The sequence below is a fragment of the Lutjanus erythropterus genome, chromosome 7 (assembly GCF_056507025.1).
Source record: "Lutjanus erythropterus isolate fLutEry1 chromosome 7, fLutEry1.hap2, whole genome shotgun sequence".
Taxonomy (NCBI): domain Eukaryota; kingdom Metazoa; phylum Chordata; class Actinopteri; order Lutjaniformes; family Lutjanidae; genus Lutjanus; species Lutjanus erythropterus.
In genome coordinates this window covers 36,480,823-36,500,297 of record NC_139323.1, presented here as the reverse complement: position 1 = coordinate 36,500,297, position 19,475 = coordinate 36,480,823, and positions in this window count along the sequence as shown.

Below are 19,475 nucleotides of genomic sequence, written 5' to 3'. Positions count from 1 at the left end.
GTGACTGGTGGCACGTACATATATCGGTCAAAACTGAAGTCGCATTTTCAAAACTCTATGAGTGACAATTGTTGCCAGTGGTTTGGTCAGACAAGCTTATTTTGAAACAGCTTATTGGAGGTGAACTACTGTCTGTTAACTGTTTGGCAAAGGTGGATGTTGGTAATCAAGAGTTTCAAGAAGTATCTCCAGTATTGTTTGATGCTTGTAACTGAAAAAAAAAAGAAAACATTGAACCACTGTCTTCAAAACTTGGCATTTTCAGTGTGCAGGTTGCTGGCTGGAAGGTTGTGGTTTGTTGTTTCATGTAGTGACAGGGATTTGAAAACGGTTACACACAAAAAGCGTAAGAGGAGGAGGATGCTGCCTAAAAATAGCTGGCCAATGGCAGGCGCAGGGCACAGTCACACAAGCTTAAATATGTGCCATCGCTTTGCGGCTTCAGTTTCGGTGAACTTTGACCAGTGAAGTCACAACCTCAACCAATTTATTACTATCAAGGTTGATCCCACGGTAAGTCATGATATGATAGCAGTTTAATAGTTTGATAACAACCAGAAAATGTCCATTCGTTCCTGTGACACTGACATTAATCAGTCAACCAAAGGTTTTTTGCTCATAACAGCAAGTTCAGATATCCAATGACAGAATCACTGCTGCTGTATTTATTCCTGTCAATTTCCTCCCTCCCTCTGTCTACACCTCACTCTCTCTCTCTCCCTCTCTCTCTCTCTCTTTCGTATTTGGGCCAAAACATGAGATCACCTGGCAGTGAGACATGAAGGTTCAAGTTCCACAATAGCCCTGCATCTCCCATCATAGTGTGTGTGTGTGTGTAGGTGTGTGTGTGTGTATTATCACACTTCATCTCTTGTTTGGGTTTCAGTAGGTTACACACGGCTGCCGAGAGGGGCTGTATGATTACCATTCATACTGCTACAATGAGCTCATCTGATTTCACACACACACTCTGCATGCGCACACACACACACACACACACACACACACACAACATCCCCATGCGCACATTTCCACGCACTTAATTGAATGTAGACTGAGGCGATGCATGTACACACATACATGAATCACTTACATAAACACAGATACACTCTTGCTCAGACCGCAAATCTGCAGTAATAACACAAACAATGTGAGCTCAATCAGACTTTTGTTGTTGTTTATATTCAAGGTTTTCCATGACCTCAGTTCAAGTTGTACTAACTACTGTTTTGGTGAGGAGTAGAGTGCTGAATGCAGGCTCTGTTAAAGACTGTGTAATAAATGTGCACTATAGGGATGCAAACTAGTCTGAACCCAGTCTTCAGGGAAACACAAATAAAAGGATGGAAATAGACATTTCTTCTACTCAAAGTTACTTGTTATTGTTCGGGAAAAAATAATCCCCAAATTATTATAATAATGCATATGTAAAATATTCTAGTACTGGAACTGCAACAAGAAATTCAAGTGCAATTTTTAAGAAAAATATCTTTACTGTAAAGAGTTTCTGTTGCCAAGATAAAAAAAGAATCTTTTGGCTTATAAAATTTTTCTCTTAGTTTTATATTGCTCAGTTTCCTCATATTCCTTATTATTCCTAGTCTCCCAGTGACATTGAGATACTGAGAAAATTAATTCTGAAGGCACAACAATAGCATTGCCAATGAATATTAAATTACATACGAGTAACATTTACCCGATTTAACATGACTTCCTCTATAAACCCCGCCCACTTTTGTTCCACTACCCAAGTACATTTTTTTTGCAGATTAATTAATTGATTAATTAATTTTATCCATGATATTATTTACAAAAAATATTATAGTTCAAGAAATAATATTTTAATGTGTGTATAAAATCTTCCTCCTGCCAGTCAAGCATGTGTAAAACACGTCACTCATTAATAGTGGAAACTGGCTTTCTCTACATGTAAAGACGGGAGGGATAGATTTTTTTAAAACAACCGTCTAGTACTGCAACAACTGAATATATTTGTTTTTATTTTATGAGGGGTCCTTTCCTGAGAAAACATTGAGAACTCAGAGAAAAAAGTTCACTGACGTAAAGTCATTACAGTAAATTTAGGCTGCCTTTCTTTCATTTCCCCTCATAGTACACTACTACTGACAAAAGCAACAAAAATGATAATGATAATTAATCACAAAAATATCTAATTCCATTGTACTGTAACTACTCTGCTTTACTGTTGCTTACTTGTAAAGGCAATGAAGGTTAACTGCTGCAACGACCGCAAATCAGTCGGGATTAGAGCATTAACTTACTGCCTTAGAGTGAAATTGTAAATTAATTAAACAAAATCAGGCTAATAGCCACTGTAATTAATTTGCAAATCATTCATTTCATTTGAATTAATATTAATTTAACTTTTTTTTGCCGCTAATTTAATTACATTCATTCGCAGGTACATTTAACTGCATGTTTCAGAATCATCTGAAAATTAAAAGGAACCTTCACAGATATGTCACGTTACAGTTTACAGCTTTGAAGTCATTAAGATCAGTTCTCAGCCTGTTTTATAACGGTGTCTGTGCCTCTGCAGGAGGTTTGTCATGGTGTCATCGGTGTTATCTTGGCGTGGCCTTGGAAAAACCTGAGAATGGAGGCATTTATCAGGACGGGAGGTCAAGCAAAAAGATTCTGTCTCTTCTAACTGTCAAACTTTTAGAAGAATCTGAAAATAAATAATATCACTTATGAAGGGAACAGACACTGTAAAGGAAAACACTGTTTGCATTCCTTTGAGTCTGTGACAAACTTGAGAAGCAAATGTTATGTACTACTACTAATACATATAATATAATACCATTTATATAATTTTTGGATAAAAATAAGTGTTTCTTATTATTTTTCTATTCCCTTGTTGCAGGTTCAAAGCAGTGACAAAAACAAATAAACTGTACAACACAATAATATTGAATTAAAATACAAACATTATGCAAGAATTGCCAAGTTTTGCAGTGTGGTGCCCCAGCAGTTTTTCATTGCAATTCACTTATACACCTCTGTCATAAATTGGACAGCTGTGCATGTACATTTATCATATTGTACTTGTTACTTACGATTAAAAACTAATGAGTCGACTTTGCTGCCACAGCCAAACATCAAACAAGTGCAACTACACAAGACATTAAAAAAACACCTATGTATTACTTATTATGCAGCATTGTTAATGTTACTGATTGGTTATTTACAGCACTCTAAGGTCTATTTCTTCTGAACAAGACAGTTTTGACTACAGACTCTGAAAATCATCAATAAAATAACTGTAAAATTAATATTTTATGTCAAATTATTGTTTTGGACTTTTTAGTAAGTGGCAGTATAATAACCAGATGATTTAAGACGCCTTTATTTTGCGTCGGGGGCCTCAACTCATTCACTGCACATGATCCCTCACCTAGCAAAGAAAAGCATTAGTCCAACAGCAAGAAGACCAGCTTTTTTCTTTCGTGCAGCCTTTTATTTTGTGAAGCTCAACAACAAGAAGTCAGTCCGAGGTCTACTCTTGTTTTTTGCGTCTTTGTTAGTCACTCTTTCTTTTTTCTTCTTAGCTTCATGTGTCAGTGCCTCAGCCTCTGATGTCTACAGTGGCAGCTAAGCCTGGTTTTACATCCATTGCCCATTTGCCCAACTCTGGTGCCTATTCTGGTTGCTGCTGCTCGGTGTTCAGAGCTCCTAGTCCAGTCCAGGCAGTGTCAGGCAGCTGCATGGCTAAAACAGCTAGTTACTTTAGCAACAAAGAAACTGATCTGTCCATCAGGAAACTCTGTAAATATCAGAGAGTTGATCAGAGGGAATACCAGGAAACATTTTCTTTACAAAGTATTATCCAGTTAAACCAAAATTAGCGACACAGTTTGTGATGTGTAACATTGTGCCTCAAAGCTTTACGCACAGGAGATCGTACCTGGCAACCCAAGTTATATAGTGCATTGAACAGGCATTCACAGTGTAGAGTAGAAATGAAAGAATGAATGAAAGAGGCACCATTCTCCCTATTACAAGTCAGCGTAACATCAACATGATTTTGAAGCCAGTATATTAAGATAAAATAGTTAAATAATGTAGCTTTAAGGCATTTAACCTGCAGCTGTTAGTAAACTTTTCAGACTTTGGGAAGACCCACATCTCCCCTGACGGCACCAGGTGGGTGACCTCTGCAGCATCAGATAAGTTTAAGAAAGCCATCAGTCATATTCAAAACGGTTTCCTTTGATTGTCGAAAGCTTTCTTGGCATGTGCCGTGTGTGTGTGTGTGTGTGTGTGTGTGTGTGTGTGTGTGTGTGTGTGTGTGTGTGTGTGTTTGTAAAATGAATGTGGTGTTACAAAACCATAGGAGTCATTCCCAAATATTATTTGAACCTTGCACTTCAGAAATCCTCCTGCAAACTTTGTGAAAGTATGAAACCAGGTGAGGTCCTCGGGAGGCAGGGCTCTAAACCTCCAGTGTGCTCTACATATTATGTTACCATGGCAACTACAGTACACCTATGTTTCTAGCAGCCAACCACTAAACCCTGTGTGACCTGATAATTACCAGGTCACGCAAACACACACACACACACACACACACACACACACACACACACACACACACACACACACACACACACACACACACAGAAACACATACAGACTTACCAAGATGATAACTAGAAGTTAGACAGGTAGTATAGGTAGTATAAGAGAGTCAAACAAGACAGACAGGTGATCACAGAGTTAGATGGGTACCAGACAGACAGGTACAGAGACAGGCATGTTCAAAGTCAGACAGACAAGTCGAGAGACAGACAGGTATATAGACAGGTACAGAGAAAGGGAAGATAAAGACAGACGAGAGTCAGACAGACAGGTATATGTCAGAGATGAAGAAGCAGACAGGTAGAGAGGCAGACAGGTAAATCAGACACATGCATAGACACATCGGTATGTTAGACAGGTGCAGAGAGACAGGCAGCCACGTGCTTGACAGGTAGGTACAAAGATAGACAGTTAGGTCAGACAGATGGATCAGTCAGACAGGCAGGTCATACACAGAAATGGACAAGTTGTTAGACAGGATGGTCAAGCAGATGGGCACGGAGATATACGGACAGTTAGGTCAGAGGGGTAGGTCAGGTACATAAACAGACAGACAAATTGTTAGACAGGTTCGTCAGACAGACGGGTGCAGGTACAGAGACAGACAGAGAGGTTGGTTGGTCCTCCTGCTCAGAACAGCTGTAATTATTGAATTAGTCTGAAAGTTCAATCCAAGGCCTCCTCACATTTCACATCGGAGCTAAGCTGCACCACAGAGCCGTAATCCTTTGCCTGCCAGCCCTGGATCAATGTGTGTGTGTGTGTGTGTGTGTGTGTGTGTGTGTGTGTGTGTGTGTGTTTCAGAGAGTATGAGATATGAGAGCGAGCTTGCATGTGTTTGTTTTCGTGTATGAGAGCAAGTGCTTGTGTGTTCACCCTCCCCTCCACACCTCCTTCTCCTCCCCTTACCCGCCACCCCCTGTCTCACACACACACACACACACACACACACACACACACACACACACACACACACACACACACACACACACACACACACCTGTGTGAGTGTTTTCAGGTGTATTTGGTTTGGTTTGGTTGGGAGGGAGGGAGTGGAGTGTTCTGTATTATCGCCCTGAGAAACCTCTGATCTCTAAATGCACTCGCTAAAACCCTGCTGCTTGGAGGAGGGTTTACACAGACGCAAACACACACACACATGCCAACAGGTGTGTTGAACCCAGTGTGAGCACTGATTTGCTCATACAGAGTGTGAAACAGCACAGGAGGGTTTTGTGTGTGTGTGTGTGGAGGTTCTTTGAAGAGATGTACTGAAAAGGTTCTTCTTGTTGAAGCTGCACTGGGTCTAATCCTGCCTGCTGACAGAGCCTCATCCCCACCACTTCCTCATGCACACACACACACTCACACAAACACACACTCACAGCAGCTGGTCCAGGCTTGACACAAAGGGTTCAATCCTTAATTGGCAGGTTACACTTTCCTAAAGTTGGAAAATTCCTGTGACACTGACATGTTTTGAACTTTGTATGTTTACAGAGTTTAGAGCTGCTCTCCACTCAGGGGAAATTTGCTTAAGCTGGCTAATGTACGTGTTGTGTCAAATGTATGTAACAAATGTGCAAATGAAAAATCAAATATTGTGATGTTAGGAGCAGTTTCACGTTAGCAGATCCAGGTGTGCTGCATGTAGGTCCTGTCCTCATAGTGAAGTTGAAATATCTATTAAAAATACAGAATATGAAAATGTGAAAATCCAGACTTGTTTGTGATTGGTATACAGTGATTGAAATTTACAAAGACACACTTTGAATGTATCTCATAGTAAGTAATTTTATTTTAAAACCAGTGACAGTGCAACAGATCACAGGCAAAAAACTTGCCATTTCCTCCTCACAACTGCAGCGAAGTTTAAGCTGATGTGCAGTTTATATCATATTCATTCTATGTTGATTAATGTAAATGATGTTCTTTTGCCTCAGTAATAATCAATACCACAAAACAATACACTAAAGCAGTCTGGTTGGGAACCCAAAATTCTCATTTAGTGTTGCTTGAAATATGACCAGTGCATATTGACTGTAGCTGAAGTTTTACCTCAAAGTGTGCATCTGTTCCCAGGAGAGAAAATGTTTAATTTTGTGGGAAAAATACTAATCTGTATTCATAGCCCTCTACTAGTGTTGGCCTCTGCTGGTCTGCTGCGTCCCAGTAGGTTGTTGGGTGGTGTACAAGAAAAAACAAAATGTAACTTCTCTCAATATCTAGAAAAATGCAAATATTGAATAATAAAGTCAAGTGCTTTCAAGTCATCTGTCCTAAGTCTAAGTTAAGTTTCAAGTCAGGAATGCCAAATCAAAATCAAGTCTTTTACCATCATTAGTCAAGCAAGTCTCAAGTCCTCAAATTTGCAATTTGACTCAGGTCATGTGACTTGAGCCGTCCACCTCTAATATAAGCATATGTGTGACGTAGCTCATCCAGAAGGAACCTTATGGTTTTTTTTTTAAATTTGAACACTTGACAGTTATGTTCCATGACACACACTTGTAATGACAAGTTTCTCTACTGTCCCTGTTTCTCTTGTCCCCATCCTTTCTTTTGAGCACTGCACACAAGAGGAGGCGCACAGCCGGGACACTGTCAGGAATTCATTTTTGTCATGAAAATACAAAGAACATTTTACCTACACACATGGTCAAAAAGGTCGCAACATTTATGGTGCAGCGCAAACTTCGCAGCCATCAGCCAAACTGCTTTTTGCGTCAAAAGTCTCCACATCTCCACATCTAATTTGAAGAAGCACCTCGAGGTAACTAAGTTCTTTTTTTGTCTGTCTAGTGTGCTCTGTCATGCTCATGAGGATCTTTTATTCAACACACCATTCATATTGTGTTCTTTGGATGTGTGCTGCATAAGTTGTTCTATGTGATCAGGTGAGAACAATGAAAGGATTTCTCCAGTGAGGTTATTCACAAAAATAAGTGTTAACTTCATTCAGAGTGATCCAAAGTAATCCAAAGGTTTTAGAATACGTTACTTACAAATTACATTTTCAGTGCAAGGATAGTGAAATGCATTTTAAAAGTAACCCTCCCAACACTGGCTGCTGTATGACAAGTTATAACATGTAAATAAGGCTGAATGACAGAATGAGATAAAGGGTAAAAATAATGAAATGAATATAAAAGGTAAGGCATATTAGAAGTGAAATACCTGAGTCACCATTACAGTGGTGTCACTGGGAAACCCCTGAAATCCTGCAAGGACATATTTTTTTATAAGTGTTTGTAACAAAGCAGAAATCAACGTGCATGGAAATGACTTCAGTAGGAAATTTAATTTTGCAGTTAGCATGTACAAAGTGCAAACTTGGATGGCAAAGTGGGTGGAGCTCGGCACAAAATGACAGCAAAGTTTGGAAAGAAAGAAAGAAAGAAAGAAAGAAGTAGAAAATTAAGTAAAAAAAACTATGGTAAAGTATTTCATTTCTCATCTCATAATTTTCCTAAAATGCCAGACTGCTCCTTTAAGGAAATTCTTACAAACTGTAACACCTGCCTTCATCAGGCATTTTTTTTTCTTGGTTTAAACTGGATTTCTTCTGTGACTTTCTCCACAGTGACAGATAACGCCTCCATGTTGTCTGGCCCGTTCAGTCTGGTCATTATATTATTATATCAGTCTGAGCCATCAGTGTCTGCACTCATCTGGAAAAGTCTGCAACTGTTACCTTCCTCCTCTGTCAGCACCTCAACCTAACAGTATTGTAGGCACACACACGCCCACATACAGACACACTTACACACACGTAAACAGACAGAACGTGCATAATCGGGGGACATGCATGCTTGCACACACACATAAGCTGCAGCATCAGAAGACGGGAGGACACATCCGCCTTCACACACAGTATATGAACACACACCCTGAAGCACATTATTGTTATTATTGCCCTTTTATACCTGTGATTACAGACCATGTAGACAGATGTGGAGTTTCAAACTGAGGATGCCTGTGTGTGTTAACAAGGTGAAAACAGAAATTCCCTTTGAATCCAAATAACCATCTTCAAAGAGATGAAAGAAGACAAAAACTTTCAGGAGCAGTTTTCTGTCTGCAGCTGTGGCCATTTTATCTTACTTTATTTCTTTGACATCTGTAATCTACTGTAAGTGAGATATATATTTGGATTAATATTACCAAAACAGAGGTTGTTGGGTGAAGGTAAAGCATGTCAAAATTTGCCCAATGCAGGATCTCTATGTAAGAATACCTGTCTGAAGCACTGCTGAGTCACTATAGATAGTATGTTTTTTTCAAAATTAAGTGGAAACCACAAAACAAAAAAAGTAAGGCCCCCCATCCACAATATCTTTAGCACTTTTAAAATGTACTATGTGAATTTTCAGAAAATCCAATAACAGCACCAGTGGCCATTAAGTGAACTGCAGCCATCATCCTGTTGTTCACATGCATGCTTTCATCTGTTGTCACTAGCAAGCAAGTTTAGCCAACATGGCTAAACATGACGGACAGCATCACATTGATAGACGAGGCAAGTTAGGCTTGCATTGTAACATTTGCTAGTTCTGCATACTGTTGGTGTTGTAAGGCAGATGTTCTAGATTTTATCTCAGGAAAGGTTCCCTTGAATATATACTGGGAACCCCCTCATGTAGCTCCCTTGGAATTATTTGACACATTTATTTACACATTTCTACTTAGTTACATGAAAGAATGATATAAGAATGTAGTAGAGAGATATTACTTGGACCAAGTCAACACAGAATTCCTACAGTATGACATACGTATACAATAAAAAAAAATACAAAATATAAATAAACAAACAAACAAATAAAAAAAATAATGGCCTAGCCTGGGACTTGAAACTGATAGAGTGAGTTAACTGATGTGAGGGTGATGCCTGTTTGACTGGTGGGATGAAGATTTATACCTTTATTTAGATTTATAGATTGTTAGATTAGATTATAATCTATGAACTATTTTAGAGTCAAAATTGGAAGTATAATTTTTTTGAACTATGAAGACATTTGTGATTAAATAAATAAGCAAATAAATTATGATACTGTAAATGAATGAATCTGAAAACTTTGCCACGGACCCCTGATGGTCCCTGGTCCCCTGTTTGAGAGCCACTGTTGCAGGGGAGCTGGAAAGAGTCAAGGCACTCAGGAGGCTGTTTTAAGTCAGGGAATGACTCATTTTTTTTTTAAAGTTGTGACACAACCTGTTCACACATATTTCATTACAAAGTAATTACATGTAATATGCTTCACATAATACTTTTAAGACACAAGGAGAATAGTGAGCTTTTGGTTTGAGGCTGCCAGTGAGTAAATTCTTCATAGATCTGGTATAACCAGACTGTTCTGGTTCAACTGCCATCAGCTAACCTGGAACGGTGCCACTGTGCTACAAAACAACACTGATGACACTGCAGAACATTAAAGCTACTACAAGGAGCTTTTATATTTTGTTGCTTTTGGAGCCCCATAACAACCACAAAATATAACTTAAATAATATTATGATGGCTTATGTGGGTCACATAGAGGCATCAGTATTGAATTGAGACTGGTTCATAACCAATTAAAAAACTCTTTGTAGTAGCTTTAATTGATTTTTTGCCACTTTGGGGCAAAGCAACAAGCTATAAACAGAACTTTGACATATCGTTCCCTTATAAAGTCATTCATTTTCAGGTAGCATATAGAGGGTTCATCAGAATGGAAACAACGCAAGAGCAGTAACAGTGAACTGAGATGGTCGCCGTAAAAACAAAGTAATGAGCTGAAAGATGCTAAAACGCCCCAGAGCTGAGGGAATAAACAGATGTGTCATAATTTTCTGTCAAACAACACCGAGCAACCACTTTCACTCCCCACATACTCATTTCCCTTTGTTAAAATAAAAATAGTGATTAGTGCAGCTTCAAATAAATGATTACATAAATACTTAATCTATATTACTTTCATAGCAATGACAGTCTCTAATTAAAAGATCAAATACAACTTAACGCCTTTACAAAGTAGACACCCCCTCACAAATCCATCACAAAGACACCTCCTCCAGGTTGTATTTTCCTTTTTCATGAGGAGGGAAAATTCCACACATGTCTGAGGCAAAGTGAAGTCTAAACCAGCTCACCAGGGCACAGCAAGGCATGCACACACACACACACACACACACACACACACACACACACACACACACACACACACACACACACACACACTCACACACACATAAACACACACACACACCAAGGCATGCATGCAGATACCAGCTTGAGTGTTGACTAAGTCATTATGAAATACTGCAGTGAGTGAGTGAACTAAAATTTCCACTCAGGGTGGATAAACTGTGAAATCAGACCAAAAGTGATGCTGCTGATCATATGAGCATTTTCACAGTATTTTCACTAATATGTGACCGTGCTGCACTAAGTTCATTATTCACTGAAAGATGTACTCATCAGAGATACATAATTCACTGCCTTGAACTCTGGCTTAAACAGATTTCTAGATTAGAGGTAAAATCATATGAAAAATTGACTCTAAATTTGTCCACATTGACCTTTTGAAACATTATGGCCAATCAGACTTTTTTTGAAACCTCGTGGTCTTATTGATGTTACACATGGATGATAGGTTGATTGCAGCCATTGAAAACTCTCCAGCCTTAAGATTACAGAATTAAACCTGTTTCAAAAGTTGCCAATGATGTCATGTATTTTTATTTTTGTGGTTATTGGTGCTTGTAAGTAGTGACTGTTCTTGTGTGAGCTCACCGATGCCGAAGTCAGTGTGAACGCTGGATCTGTTATTTGATTATATTACCTCATATTTAGTTTTCAGAGATCAAGTTTATCTTCAGTGGCATCTGTGTTTAACAGCATTAGGACATGAATTACACTAAGAATTAAAAAAATACATTTTTTAAAGATTGTAATACACCATCTTTACCCTGACAGTCAAGACTAAAATGCCATTTTGTTTCACTTCATTCATTCAGTGTGACATTACGTTCCTGTTACTGCCTTTCAAACAGGGAGGGAGGTTATTTTGTTTTGTTTGCCGTCACTGATCTGTAGTGAGTGATGTACAGTATCTGTGCGGTTGACATGAAAGCTTCTGTAGCAGTTTCTCATATTGTTCATACTCATTTGAAGGGGCAGAGCAGCTCAGAGATGCGGGTGGTGGTTTAGAGGTCTGGAGTTCAGGCTACATCACTTTCTTATTCAGGACAATTCAACCAGTCACTCAACCAGGAATTAACTCTGAGTAAATTCTTAACAAAACCATTATCATACTATAATACGCTTACAGTTGCAGGGTTGATTGACGTGGTTAATAAAGAGGATACAATGACATAACGCTTTCAATTGTGACTTAAATTGTGCTGGAAACTCGCAGGTCAAGTCCAACATCATGAAAGCATTTACGCTTTAATTTGACACATTTAGCATTTAAACTCCAATGAAACCAAACATGGTTTATAACTGTCTGCACTGACAGAAGTCACAATATCTGCTGAGAAATAGAGTTAGAGTAGTCATAAGCGCAGGTGCATCCTGATTTCAAGGATAAACCTCTTCTGCTCTGCATTTAATTACACTCTATTACATACTCTTTCATCGGTTTTCAACATCTTCCCATCTTCTTTACGACTCCTGATAAAAGCCTGCTGCTCCCACAACAGAGGTCACAAAGGTTGGGCAGAAAAGATGTTGAATTTCAGAGAAAAAGTCTGTCTGAAGACGCATCTATATCCGTCTGAAGATGCATCTATATTTCTCATAGCTCAGTGTTTAGGTGGACCCAAAAAATGCAAGACACAGAAGACAGGAAGCCTTAATAAAAATTTTACAGTTAATGTCCAGCAAGCAAGTCCAAATGAGGGTATCCAAAAAATAAAAAAATAAGAATCATCATTAAGTTATCTGGGAATGAGGCAGGAACATGGGGACAAACACAGAGACAACCTGACAACTGAAAAAAAGGTTTATGCAAAGGGATAATTAGGCAGAAATCAAAAAGGTGGGAAAACACACAAAGACGGGAAATAAAGAAGCAGAAAGCAACAGGGAAGGCAAGAAGTGCATCATGATTTAATTTTTATTTTTTTCGCCCCTACCCTTCAAATAACCTGAGATGGCCTTTTAGTAATAACACGTTAAATATAACTTTAATTAGTACACTGTTACTGTGTGCTATTGACATTGTAATGGATCCCAGCTTCTCATGAATGAGCGGTCATTCATGGGAATGAAAGGTTAAATTGCATTATTTGTACGCTCTGCATAATCCAGAGAATAAAATGTGTTTTCACAAGCCTTCTGAGCTGCTCTCTACAGTCTACTGTACTTTGTGGCTTAAGGGCTTTTTCGCTGCGCATAACTTGCTTCTTTTACGGAGGAAAGGGCGAGAAGGTCAAAGACTGTACAGCTTGAGAGGAGCATCCTCACACTCACACAGAAACTATTTACAGAACAGAAGGTTTCTGTAAATATCCCTTTAATCGGCCTAATGAAAACACAAGCAGAACACAACCACAAGCTGTACCATAATAAGCCATTAAATATGGATTATGGAGGAACTACCCTGAGGTTCTCTCCCTCTCTGGTGTTTAATATTGGGTTGTTCAGTCAGCGAGAGTGAGAGTTCACACACACAGCTGTAATTAGCAGCTTAGGCAGCCAGCCAGCTCTGTAAATGCACTGTGATGTGTGTGCGTGTACGTGTGCTGACGGTGATGTACACATGCTTCTCCATCTGAGCGCGTTTCTGCGAGTTCACAGGTGTGCATATTCGTTGTGCACACCTGTGTGAGTGTGTTTGTGCGCGGTGAGTCACACAGTTGTGCGTGGGTGTTGTGTTTGTCTTATCTGTGTGCTGATGGAGAGCTGAGGCGCTTGGAGACGGGCTGTGACGTGTATGTGTTTGTGTGTGTGTGTGTATGGGTAGGGTGATTGCTCTCTAACACCTGGTATTAGCACCAGTAATCCTCACACCACATCATACTCACGCACCAGTCCCATGCAGATCACATTCAGCTTTCCCCTCTGTCCCGCTTCGGAGTGTTTCACAACTCGTTCTTCGGGGGGTTTGAGGTTGGGAAAATATTCCAGCAGAGAGCTTGCAGGTAAACTACCCCACCTCCTGCATGGAAGCCATATTAGACAGCGGTGAAGGATGCATTTAAATGCTTTTTTTTACTGAAAGTAAAAGTAGAATTAAAAATAAATTCTCAGCTGTACCTAAATTCAGGTTGGGTTTATCTGCCTTTTTATTTACAGCCTATTGTTTAGCATCAGCTGAGCACAAAGACTGGAAGCTGGAGTAGATAAAAGTGGAAAAATGTCTTTCAAAAACTCCAAAGCCTTTAGCTAAAGCTAAAAACATATTTATCATATGTTATCACACTGTTACTACTACTGTCTGGGCTGCCTAAAAATTTTAAGTTAACTGAATTTCAAAAGGCAAGTTGATGTGATCTTGTAGCAAAATGATGCAAAACAAATAACATTTTCTTGTCAAATAAACTTGATATTAAGTCAGTTGTACTTGAGAAAACATGTTCAATAAGCTAAAAATATTAAGTTGAACCAGCAACTCTTCAGTCACACTGACAAAAAGGACAATTTTTCTTTTAAAGCTATAAAAAAGGAGGGTGTCAGGAGAGTTTTAACTCTTAAACAATGCATGCTGGGAAATCTGCTCATATGCTGATCACGTTTCCTAGAAACTTACTTTAATGAGTTCATTTAACTCTACAACATGCATTAATTCTTTTTGGAAAAAGGCAAAAACCACTTCATGTGAGTGTAATTTATTCTTTTATTTTTTTCAAAATTGAGGACTTTTTTGGATTTTGTCATTTCCATCAGAATTTTCTGATGCAATATTTCAAAATGAACAGAACAATATGTTGATGGTAACATGACTTATTTGGGAGTTGGTTGTATCAATGAAACAACTGTCAGCACAGCTGCTGACAGGACAGGGCTCTTCAGTCCAGTAGTGGACGGATGCACACATGCTCACATTTCATTTTGCAGATTTTCTCAAATTCAGTTCAAATTTCCACCACATTTGTGGAAACCTGGCAACGGTCCGTGTTACCACTACCTGCCTATCTGCCTGTCTGCCTCTTTGTGTATCAGTTAATTTGCACATCAGTCCATCTTTCATTCTGTCCCTGTGTCGGTCCGTCAGTACGACCTGCCCGCCCATATTGGATTTTACCTTTCAATAATTGATGGAGGAGGTATTTTGTAAAGCTAAAGGCCAGCAATCCTGGTGTCAAATTCAAAATTAGTTCCTCCTGTATTATTAACGTCTTTGAGGGCAACAGGTTAATAAGAGGAGCTCGATAGATAGATAGATAGATAGATAGATAGATAGATAGATAGATAGATAGATAGATAGATAGATAGATAGATAGATATTCCTCCTTCCTTTCCCCTTTTTCCATCTTGCCTCTCTTACCTCAGTTTTGCCTCATATGTACACACTGTTAAACATTAACACTTCCCACAATGCACTTCATGTCACCTGTGAGGAATCCAGTCAGATCTCACTCAGAGGGTTGAGGGTTTTGTGTCACTTCAAATACTATGTATCAAAACATCCTCTTTGTTCATGCATATGACTTGTCAGACAGAGAAATGAACTTGATTACATGTAGCTGGATTTCATCACAGGTTGTTTTTTTTTTTTTTTTGTATTGAGTTTTTGAATTTCTATGACGCATTTCTCAATACTGACTTTCTCACTTTAACTCTTCACACAGTCAGCACAACAGAGCCGTGCATGACTTTTCATTGCTTTGGCACGAAATGCTTTCAATGGGCTCATCTTTCAAAATTCATGATTTTTTTTTTTTCCCACTCAAACTGAACCACCAGCAAAACTCTGTCGGCCGTTGACAACAAGGATAAAGGTGACCATTCCCTTAGAAGATAAGATGGACAAGATCGATACCATTTTGTGATGTAGGGAAAATTGTCTTCACCTGCCTGTCACTGCATCTTTACAAACAAAAAAAAGCAAAGATGCTGACATTAACTTTCAGTAACTCGGTATCATTTTCCATTTCATTTAAAGTTTGTCTCACTTTGATTTTGGACAAATGTCTGCTACACTCACTGTGAAGGGTGTCATTTCCTGATTCCATGGTTCGCTGTTTTCACATATTCCTTTTTTCTCTAAAGGATGCCCTTGTTCATTTAGAAAGAAGTGAACTCCGCTGCTACTTTCATCCAAAACAACACAATGCTCAGGTGTATCTCTGACTGCCCTCCTGAGGCAGGACAAGTTTTCTGGATCCTAATAAATCGCAGATGACCTGTCTTTTGTCTGTCCTGAGCACACAGATGTCTCGCAGCCTTGGATGACATGGTGATGAGTCTGAGTCCCATTGTGCAAGCGAGACGAGCTGCAGAGACAGATTTATATTAATTGCATTTATTTTTAAATAACTGCTATCTAAAATCAATCCTGCTGCCAGTATTGAAAGAACTCAATGACATTATTAAGACAGTTGAAGCTTTTAAAATGTCTTTCAATAAATAGAATCTCATGTTATGTTAGTCCACAGATGTGTGTTAAAGGATTGTATTGATTTTTAGACAAACACTAACAGTGGCCTTGTGCTGGAGACATTTTTTTGTTCCAAACAGTCAGGAATGCCAAGCCATTATGTAAAGGCAGAGCTGCCATGATTCAATGGTTTATAGTTGTTAAGAAAAAGAAAATCTGTCCTTTCAAAAACTTTTTACTCTTTGCCTTAAACTTTTTCAGATGATTTTTTTTTTATGTAATTCCTGTACCATAAACAGGAATCATGAGGTAGAAAACAAGATATAATTACTTTCTTGGGTGCACATAATGAGTCCACGCTCCAACATGACTCCCATGATGACTGGTGTTATAGTTCCTGGAGAAGTGGGTAGACTTAAAGATACTGTAAAGCACCACAGAAAGAAAGTATAGAAAATTAGGTCTCAAAATAATTAAAAAATGGGCAGTTTTCTTTGCTCTGAAATGCTGGGAATGTGTCCACTCCGTTGTCTCAGTATCAAACACCACTATGACCTGCAAATGACCATTTAGCAGCTTTACTGGACACGTCCAGATATGTTTGAGCCACCAGAGCCAGAGGACGGTGACATGATGGTATTGTTTGTTGGAGCTAAAATGAGCTGAAATAAATTTGGACTGAGAGTCGCCTGAGGTGCGTTCATACATGACCGGTAGTGGTGTTGTTTGTGTGTCAGTTTGTGGGGCTTATATAGTGCTGGGAGTGTGTGATGAGTAGTGTTGTCCACCCAAAAAAAAAATCCTAAACATAACTAACTTCAGAATTCAGTACTACATAGTTCTCAGTGTTTTCCCATTTTCACCAACCATGTTCTAACATGTGTAATGCGTTTAGAAGAAAAACCTGCTCCGCCACAGGATCGGGCTGTTGCTCTTGGCGGGCAGACCACACTATGATCTGACAGGTCACATGACTCAGGCAGGACCTGAGGAGAAGGACTGTGTTTGTATCTACAGTATGTTGCTTTGTGCACAAGCACAGTCAAAGTTGATGGACAGTGTTTCCCAGCTGTTGATGAACTTTTTATGTGGAGATGCCGTCAACAATCTGCTGCTGGTGTTTACATTCAACCTGACGCAAATTCAAAAAACACATGACTGATTTATTTTCTGGCTGTGTATGTGTGTATATGTATGTAAATAACTATTTGTGTCTTTTAATTTACTTTTACTCATTTCAATTATTTATCTGTATATCTGTTGTATTTTGTGTGTATTATGAAACAACAACTCTAATTTCATTGTACGACTCTGTGTTGTGTAATGATATTAAATTACTTTGATTCCTTGACTGATTCCTGGAAGAAAAATCAGAGTAAAAAGAGTTATATAAAGTATCAGGGTCAATGGAGAAAGCTGAAGAGGATGTGGCCCTGGCTCCCCTGTAATGGACATTAGGCTCATTAGGACTAAACCCTGACAAGTTTTGTCTGGAGCCACTTGTAGAAATGAGACTGAAGATGAAGCCCCAGCTGGGCCTGTGCTTGGCCCTGCGTGAGAAAGCGGGCCATTGTAGCTCAAGTTGTGCAGACAAGACGGTCTGAGTGACCGTTAGAGAAGACTGAGACAGCAGAGACCATGAAGACTCCCTCAGGGATAAAACAGAGAGGAGAGAGAGAGAGAGAGTGAGAGAGAGAGAGGCTAGAACAAGGTAATATGGGAGGCAGACTGCTACAGAGAACAAAGGAGGCCATAGCTGTCAATCGTTTTCCTTTTTTTTTTTCTAGTTCTATCCATTCTTTTGTCTGAGGGAGAACTGTAAGAGCCAGGAGGCCCTGAGCAGCAGCTGGCAGGTAGGAAGAGAGAGAGAGGGAGGGAGGGAGGGACAGAGGGAGTGAGGGAGGAGATAAGCAAGAGAGGTTGGACAAAGAGAGAGAAGGAAGGAGGAATGGACAGATAGGTGAGGTGAGTGGAGGGGACAGGAAGTTTGGCTACACACTCAAATCATATATTTAACTACACCTGCATTAGCAGAGATTGGTAAAAGAGAAATGTGACGGGTAATAATAAAATAACAGTTTTACAGCGGTTTGATGAAATAGTTGTGAATTTCAAAGGGATAGTTCAGACTGAAGAGGGGCTGTATGAGGTACTTGTCAATTGTCAGTGAATTAGATACAATAGATATCAGTCCCAGTTAGAGAAGTCCTTGCACAGGTGCTCAGCATTGTACTGTGACAGACAGGGTCAGCAGAAAAAGATATAAATAATGACCTACCTAGAAAAAAAATGTATTTAGATTTTTTTTTTTTTTTACTGCTTTAGCTTGTTGTCAGATATCCCTCAACTTTGGCACTACGTTTTCTCAACAGTAGCACTTCTGTATTGTATATTTTACTTTTCTAAAAAAATTCAAAGATGGCATGTGAGTGTGCTTTTCCAGGCTGCTCAAATAAACAAGTGTCCTACTCACTGCATATAAGGTAGCCTAGAAAACTGTGGCTGTCTAATAGTCAATATGCAATAAAATGAAGTGAGAGACAAATGGTCATTAAGTTCTGCTGTCTGGGACATTTTTAAAGTTCTGGAAAATCGAAGAAGCTCTGCAAGATAGCATTCAGTAAGGAAGGGAAATGGGACTGTATGTGAGGTGCCGGCATCCTTTGGTTCGCGATCCTCGAGCTGTGTTGGAAGTTCCACTCGTGGCAGCAGTGGTTTTTTTGGGGTTTACACATCTGCATCAGTAGGTAGCTTGTGGTCTCTCCTGGCGGCAGCTTGGCCTCTCGTCTCCACAGAAGTTTCTCTTCTGTCTGCTGGCTCACTTAGTCTCCATTTGCAGATGTTCTTCCTCTGTGTCATCTGGTCTATAAAGGTATCCTCGTGTCTCCGCAGTGAACAGAATTATTTTCTTGTGTTTGCTGTCTCTTGTAGAGACCGCTGTTACAGCTGATCTGTAGAGCGATACTGTGGCAGCACAGGCCAGCACTTTTATGCACAGGAATAAGGAAGAATGGCTGAAAAGTGCCAAAATAAATTTTTATGTAGACCTATATTTATGTATATTTATACCTATATTTGTCTCTGTGCATATTTCATAGCTTACTGTACATATTTTTAGACATTTTTTTCTCTTTCTAATTGCACTATGTGATATATTTTTTCGATACTTGTAAAGAGCACCTGAGGATCCATAAAGTATTTCTAATTCTGATTCTGATGTGGCTAAAATACATTTTCCTGCTGACCATGTCTGCAATGGTAGTGTTACTTCTCTCTTCCTCTACTAACTGGGACCGTGCTAACCAGCATCAACTCTCTCTAATGCACTGACTATGGATAATAAAACC